Below are 8140 nucleotides of genomic sequence, written 5' to 3'. Positions count from 1 at the left end.
TAAATATTTTTCTTCAACCAAGATTTTATTAAGTATTCTTATCTCATACAAAGTATAGTCTAATCCTTCACAAATTCCACTCATAAATCATATTGTGGATGTTATTATTGTTGTTGATTTTTAAAAATAAATAAATAAGAAGTGTAAATTTTATGTGTTAACAGAGTAAAAAATAATATAGATAAAAAATAGTAACATACCAACTGTCACTGATTAAAATTCGCTAAACGTTCTAGATTCTTCCAAGCAAGAGTATTTATAACAAGAGAACAAAAAAAGTGAAAGGTGGAAATTCATTTGGTGGAAAACCAAAGGATTTCCCCAGCAAAGAAAAGTTAGCCCAAAAATGAAAAGAGAAAAATGAGGCAAAAACAGAGAGTATTGGGATTTTATTCAAAGGGTGGTTGCCCCTGTCTGTTTAGCCATTGATTTTCCTTTTCCACTTTAAAAAAAAATCAACAGCCCTTAAATTCATGGAAATATGTAGTACTATACAGTCTATACTTCAGCATCAACAACAACAACCAGATCTCTGTTTTCTGTCTCCTTTTCTGTGATTTTAATTCCTCCTTTTTGATACATATAACAGTAGAGGCAATGATGATGATATTTTCTTATGGTTCTGGGCTAACTGGGTCGGGCATAGAGACTATCCGACCCGTATCTTGGCCTGGCGGATCACCGGACGGCCGGCGATCCGAAGGTTTTTTCTTTGCATGCTACCGGTGATTTTGCAGCCATGGCGCGGTTGCCTCTCTTTTGCCCGATCTCTCTTTGCAGATCTGAGCCTCTTAAGTACTGTGAAATAGATTTAAAACTTCTTCTTCTTTGAATTTCAACTACTTTTTGTCTCTAAGTGTTAGCTTAAGCATCAGGCCAAAAGAATGAGGATTTTGAGAAAGATTGACTTCTTCTGCCAAAAGCATTTTCTTCACTATGACTCTGTGTTAGGAAAATTATTTTCTAAATAATTTCATTCTGTACTGTAAATAATTTTTTGGTCGTGTCAAACATGTATATCTTAGGACATGCAAAACCAAAATATTCCATTCATGATTTAACAAAACCAAATTCAATTGACCGACCATGTTATGTGGTAAACTGTACCCAAAATACCCTTTAACTTTGCTGCAGATAAGCCTACTATAGCATGGACTCAAGTTGTAAATAAGCATACATCAGAGGGCAAAACAAGAAATATTGATGCCTTAAATTATTCTCTTTAACACAAAGCAGAAAACCAAAAGCTCACAAAGAATGAGGGTTGCAGAGAGTAGAGGGAAGCTCAAGGGTAGCTGCTCCTCTCTACAATTACTATGATTTCATTTTTACCAAACAATGCCCTTGTGCAGTAAACTAGAGTGATTTTATTTTGTGTCTCACATAATTTATAATTTACATTGGTGAACAAAATTCTGGGACCACAGAGGCACAAAATAAAAAAATTTCAGTAAACTATATCCAAACGACCTCTCTACTCTATCTCCAAGTCCTCACTCCATAAAAGAGAATCAATAGTAATAATAATTGTAGCAAAAATCTGAGGCTGTGATTATGATTTTTTCTTCTGTCTCTGAGCAACTTGATTAGGGCAGGAGAATAATCGGAACCGTAACTTGGCGGGGCAACTCGGACGGTGACGACTTGCAACCGGTGTTTGCAGCCATGGCGGTGTCTCCAATCTCTTCCCTTATCTTCATTATTACAGATCTGAGCCTCAATTGGAAGGTTATTTTCTTAAGTGCAAACTTACAGGCTCTTTTCCCTTAAATTTTGGAATTCGCAGGTGAAAAACCCACGAGAATTTCCCCTAAAAAATGCAAAAAGGTTAGCCCATAAAGAAATGAGGCAAAACAGAGAGTATTGAGATTTTCATTAGAAGGGTGGTTTCCCTTCTCTGTTCCGCCATTGATTTTTCTCCATTTTCAAAAAAAAAACCAACAGCCCTTGTTTATGACAAAAGCAGAAGCAGACAGGATTTAAGTGGGCATTTGGACATAAGAATTGTGAAATTCCGGAAAAAAGTAAAATCTTTTTCACTGAAATCTGTATTTACTTTTTGTGTTTGTGTTTGTGTTTATCTTGCTGATGGAAGTTACATAAAGAGGCAGTGATGATGATGTTTCTTGTATCTGGGCTAACCAATTTGGGCATAGAGATGAGCCGACCCGTATCTTGGTGTGGCAACCCGGTATGGCCTGTGATTGAGATATCTGTCTCTCACTTGCAACTGGTGTTTTGCAGCCATGGCGTAGCTGGCTTCTCTTTGCCTTATCATAACACATCTGAGCCCCATTTGCTGAAAAGAAAAAAAAAAGATAATCTTTTCTATGATTTGGATTAATCGAAAATCAGGAAGGGAAGCCTTGGAGCAATGGTAAAGTTATTTTCGTGTGACTAGTGGTGGCAAAATGGTTAAAAGAAAATAGCTATCGACCATATTATTCATTAAAAATAGGTTGGAAGTAATGGGTCAAATGAATAAGATCTATATTATCCACTTAGAAAATGGATAGCCTAGTGGATAACCAATGGATAACTAATAGGTTTAACTTTTACATTGGGTTTATCAAGTTTGGGAGACTTGGAATTCTTCCAAAAGTGATCATATCCAAGAAGCCATGGACTACAACGGCAAAACGAGGACATAATATAGAAGTGAAAGAGGGTGTGATGATAATTCCTGTACACAAGGAATTGAGGATTGAGTTGAAGAGGCTCGCCTCTTGGCAGGGCAACCCGATTTTGAAGGTGTCTTAAGGCCCAGATGCAGCTTGGGTTGGAGCCATGGCGGTCTGCTCATTGCCTTATCATTATACACATCTGAGCCGCCTTCTTATTTTAGATGATGTTGACCTTCTTGGCTCTAGGGTACAGTGGTAAATGGAGCGTTTGAAGCATCGTATGAAACAGATCCTGTTTACGTTAAGCTGCAAATGCGTTTGTACTCTTGAAAAAGTATGGTTTACAGTATGGCTTATCTATAAAGGACTAAACTGGCTTGGAGTTGAGCAACACGTTATTGAAACGGGAAGTTCTCTATGGTGCCACAGAAGTGATGAACGTATCATTTAAACACCTTTGAATTCTTTCTTATTGTCCTGGCAATGTTATTCCCCTTAATTGTGATAGATATGACTTATGAGGCTGCAGAGGGATGAGGAGCTTCTAAGGTGATAGAACACCCTTTTGTATGTTTCTACATGTCTGCTCCCGTTGATTATAACTTGGGATAGAAAAATTATATAGTACTTGTTAGAACTATCGTTTTACCTGCTTTTCTATTTCGTTAAATTGAGATCCATCCACAGGCTCCAGTATGTCTTTTAATCAGGTCTAGGATTTAACAGTACAAGTTGCTTGGCTGGCCAATCTGTATGATACCGTATTTGCAGCAATGGCACTGTCTGTCTTCTTTGCCTGATCAAATGGGGGATCTAAGCGTTACCCACTTGAAATCATTTGGTCTGGGTGTCTGTATGTTCAGCTTTTATGCTTTATGAAAGAGATCATGAGGACAAAAGATAAGACTGTAGTATACTGATCAATATGGTAGCGCTTAGCCATGCCCAATTGCCCTTGCTTGTTCCACAAGTCAGGGACAGCAGAAGAACTTGTCTTCGGAATTTCTTATGACTTGCAGCGACATATCCGATGGATAAAACGAGGTTTACTTGAATGACTCTCTTCATTTGAGAAGCTTTGCTGTGTTTTCTCTTAAATGTCTATTTCTGAAGGAAATGGATGTACCAATAGAGAGCCTAAGAAAGGGATTTGACCCCTCCAATTCTTTACGAAATCGACCATAAATCAATTCCCTTTCTATTTAGGAGTATTGACTACACCCCAATTCTGACTTTTGAGCTTCATGTTACCCTCCAAGTGACATTTCAGGTCCAGTGCAGTGCATCAACCCCACCTTTCATTAGAAAGAAATGAGTCTGAAATCATGTTAATGCACGTGATGGATACTTTGAGGAACCTTGATCTCAAGCCACTAAAAGCATGTGGAAGCCATGTTTTTTTTGGTTTATGGTGGCACACGGACCAACTTATGCACACCTTGACTAATCTGGCGGATACTTGTTACCTCCCATCATCCGTGTAATGCTGTCCATCAATGCTTAGATAGATAAGAAGAAATCACCTAGTTACTTGTCTTTGTTGCAATTTGAATCCTGATTTCTCATGCTTTTCCAGCTTCATTTGACCGCTATGACACGCCCTTCTGTGCATGTTTATGTTTTGGATGCTTTGCGCCCTTGAGGCCATGTTCATATATTTTGTCCAATAACATGCATAGCATTCAATCTAGTAGTTAACAGTTTTGCCTTGCCGGGGTAGAGGGGGCGTGGTTATGGATTTGATGACCTGCATGAGCAGATATAGTCAACTTGGTCTCTAGTTCACAACTGTTTGTTGAATCAGAGCAGGAGTAACGAGTCATCAGAGGTCTTATTGTCATATGGTTGTTGCTTCTCTGCTGAGCAAACAAAGTCAACAGCCCATCCAATGGCAATTTTAATTTTAATCCCCTATTGTGGATTGATTTAACTGTTCACTGGTAGGTCCCACTATTATTGATGTATTTGTTGTGTTTATGCAGGGCTTTTCTTGAAGGTTGCATTCCTCATAAACCCATCCCGCAATTCTCTAAATTGAAGCCATCCTTCGACTGTTAGACTTGTAATATCTTGATGAGCATTTTCCTTGATTTCTAGTAAAGTTTGGCATTTGCGGTTACTGGTATCAAAAGTTGCTTTAAGCAGTGTTCAGGCATTTACAACAACCAATTTTGTCAGGGAAAAAGCTAATGGAGGTTACAGTACCGGATTTTTCTTGTGCTCTTATATTTGGGATTTGTTGCAAGTCTTTTACTAGATTAAATTCCCATGCTCCAGGTGGTTCAAACTTAAGTTTCTGATTATTCAAGGATGTGTCAAGGGGATGCTTTTTGTGGTGTCTTTCCATGGGTTTCAAATAGCTTCAACACAGCTTTGAGAAGAAATGAGATTTTGAGATTGACTGCTTAATTGAGAAAGATTTTTTTGCCAGAGGCAATTGATTATTCAGTCAAAGATTGACTGCTGAATTGATTTGCTTTTTTGTATTTGTTAGAGGAGTATAAGTTATATACACTATCAATATAAGGAACTTTTACATTCTCAGAACACAATTAGTAATTCTTTGATAGCTTCTACACCAGCAGGGTGATGAACATCGTTGGTTTGTATATCAGTGCTATACATTTGCAGCATATATTTCAAGTACTTATTGGACCAAATGATTAAATTTCAGATTATGAGTTTACGTTTGATAACATTTTGACATTTGAAATAAGACTTATTATGATCTTCATCCATATTAAAGTGTTTTATTTCTTTTATCCAATGCTGCAAAGTCTTTCTTTTCAAATTTTATTTAAGTTTTTAAGAACGTGTTTTTTAGTTAAGACGACAGCTTTGAGCAAGGTTAGAGAACCAATTTTTTCAAGTACTTCTTCTACACGTAAAGCGTCTAGAGAGTTATATTTTTTTGGGTCGGTAATAATGTGTTGTTCTCATGCTTTAAAAATGGTATTTTTACATACCTATACACTATTAGAAACTTTATTACCCTCCCTACTTAAGTTTCAATTTAATTACCTACTATATACAAATTTACCAATTATATACGCTTTAAAAATTAAATAAGTATCCCTTTATATTAGGAATCAATTATTTCTCATCCTTATTCTCTCTCCCTCATGCGCTCTCTCTCTCCGTCTCTCTCTCTCTCCTGCTCTCTCTCTCTCTCTATATCTCTCAATCGCTAATTTCAGTAATGTAGAGCAAAACATTGACAGCCATTAAAAAGCTTTGAAGCTTTGAATTCGAATTTGGATTTTCAAAAAACATTATTTGTTTGAATTGGATGTTGTTGCACACAATTGGGAATTCTCTCTACGTCTCTCTTTATCTCTCAATCCCTAATTCCAGTAATGTAAAGCAAAAGAAAAGAGAGCAGCAATTCCACCATTGACAGCCATTAAAAAGCTTTGAATTCGAATTTGGGTTTTCAAAAACCATTATTTGTTTGGATTGGGGTTGTTGCAAACAATTGGGAATATTGTTTGGAGTTTATATCTCAATTTTGAGAGTGTTTTGATGAAGATTAGACTTGATTTTGGCTGAATTTCAGATTGAAACTCGTCGAAGAAGAAGAACACATGACATACATTATACTTACGAAATTGTAGTAAAGTTGTAGTAAAATTGTAGAAAATTGTATTCTGGTGTATAAAATCTGTATTTAAGTTGTATGATATTGTAGTTGTATTTAACTGTGTAGAAGTAATGTATGAAAGTTGTAGATAAGTTGTAAATAAGTGTATACTGTATATTTAGTTGTATGAATTTTATTTTTAGTATGTATAAAAGTTGTTGATAAGTTATAAATAAGTTGTATATTATATAATTAGTTGTATAAAATTTATTTTTAGTTTATATGATGTTGTAGATGGATTAATTAATGAATTGAGACCCTTTTAAGGTAGAAAAAGAGTGGAGAAGAACAGTGGTTTTCTTCGTCAATAATATCAATTTCTTAATTACTTATTTGCACCAAACAACATATACATCTTTCTGTTGTTGCGGAAATCTTATGAGCAACTAACCTTTTTTTTAGATATGTTACGGGTGGAGACTGCAATGTTAAACAAAAGAACTGGGAAAGGTTGTTTTTTTTCCCAGGAAAAATTTGCAGTGGGGGTAGATGAGAGGGTGTCATTACTGTACTCATCTTGGAGTAATTTACTGACTCAATCAGCAAATGAAGACAATCGTCTGGGTAAATCCAAGTTCCCTCCATGGACTATATGGAAGGGACAATTAGATAAATTCCTTTTGACTGCTAGAAGACGAGAAGCTGCGGTATCACAGGCATCAAACAGTATCTGAAGGAGCTTATCCTCCTTCAAGGTGAAATAAGAGCCTTTTAACGTGAAATGTATATAGTTTGTAAACAAAATTTGTGTAGGTCGTGTAAATAACAAAACATGAACAATTTTGATAATAAAGTTTAAAATAATGTATAGGAATATAAAAATCCCAAAATAAAATAAATAAAGAACTTCTCTCACCAAAAGCTCAATAACATTACTCGCTAATAAAGTACAATAATTTTTCATAATTTCACTGATAAGAATTCAAGGCCTTAACTTTTATGAACTTTTTGTTTCAAAAGAAAAAAAGACTACAATTTCCCATACACCTTCCTCTTTTCAAAATGCATGTCCAGAATTGTAACTTTAATTATTCTCAGATTTTAGCTTTTTTTTATCCTCTGTGGAAAGCCATGGTTGGTAATTTTTGTGCTATTTAGAACTTCTCATATTGGCCTTACGCTTTTATTATTTTACGACTTTTAACTTGTAAGCATTTGTTGACCAGCACCTGTGTAACAAGCTGATGGTTAACTGTAGTTAGGTCTAATTATAATGTTAACTAGAGTTAGTTAGGCAATAAATTTGTTAGAGACGGTTATTTTGTTAATAGTTAGTAGTTAAATACTGTAGTCCTTGTACAGTTCATTATTCAGAAATAAAGAAGCTCAGCTCTTTCTTCTCTCATTTTCTCTCTGAATCTCTCACTTCTTTCTAGCTTCAATTGATCTCCCATGGCTTCTATCATGGTATCAGAGCCATCGGTATAAGATCTAATCGAACGAGCAAACTAATTCATTCGTTTAGGTTACTTCAATTCTGCATCTCAAATTGCGGAATTGCCTCAGAGTAACTCAGAATCGAAACTAATTTTCTGGTACCAATGGCGATTGAAGATGATCAAGTTAATGCCTCTACTACTCCTACTCGTACTGCCACAGCTACAACTTCAGAGAATGGCAATTTTGTGACCAGCTCCTCATTTTCTGCCGTCGATTATAATCATTCTTTGTACCTACAGCCCAATGACACACCAGGTAGTTCTCTGATCTCTCTTCAGCTTACTGGATCTGATAACTACGCCTTGTGGAGTCGTGCAATGCGAATTGGCTTGTTAGGTAAAAGTAAGTTAGGATTTGTTGATGGTAGGTTTCCTAAGTCTAGGTTTGAACCTGAACTTCATGATTTGTGGGAGAAAGTGAATGCTATTGTTCTGTA

General features: G+C 35.9%; 1 long non-coding RNA gene across 4 annotated transcripts; it reads left to right on the top strand.

The window, feature by feature from the left end:
- LOC109235605 lies at positions 254-5299 on the top strand. Of its 4 annotated transcripts, none has more exons than XR_002069417.1 (2): positions 254-1728; positions 4607-5299. It is a non-coding gene; the product is annotated as an uncharacterized LOC109235605 (long non-coding RNA). The 4 variants fall into 4 exon arrangements; XR_002069416.1 differs by having other exon boundaries at positions 254-2024; XR_002069415.1 differs by having other exon boundaries at positions 254-3173.

This window comes from Nicotiana attenuata, chromosome 12 (genome assembly GCF_001879085.1).
Source record: "Nicotiana attenuata strain UT chromosome 12, NIATTr2, whole genome shotgun sequence".
Lineage (NCBI taxonomy): Eukaryota > Viridiplantae > Streptophyta > Magnoliopsida > Solanales > Solanaceae > Nicotiana > Nicotiana attenuata.
Note: the sequence above shows the minus strand (reverse complement) of the source record. Positions and strands in the feature narration are given on the sequence as shown.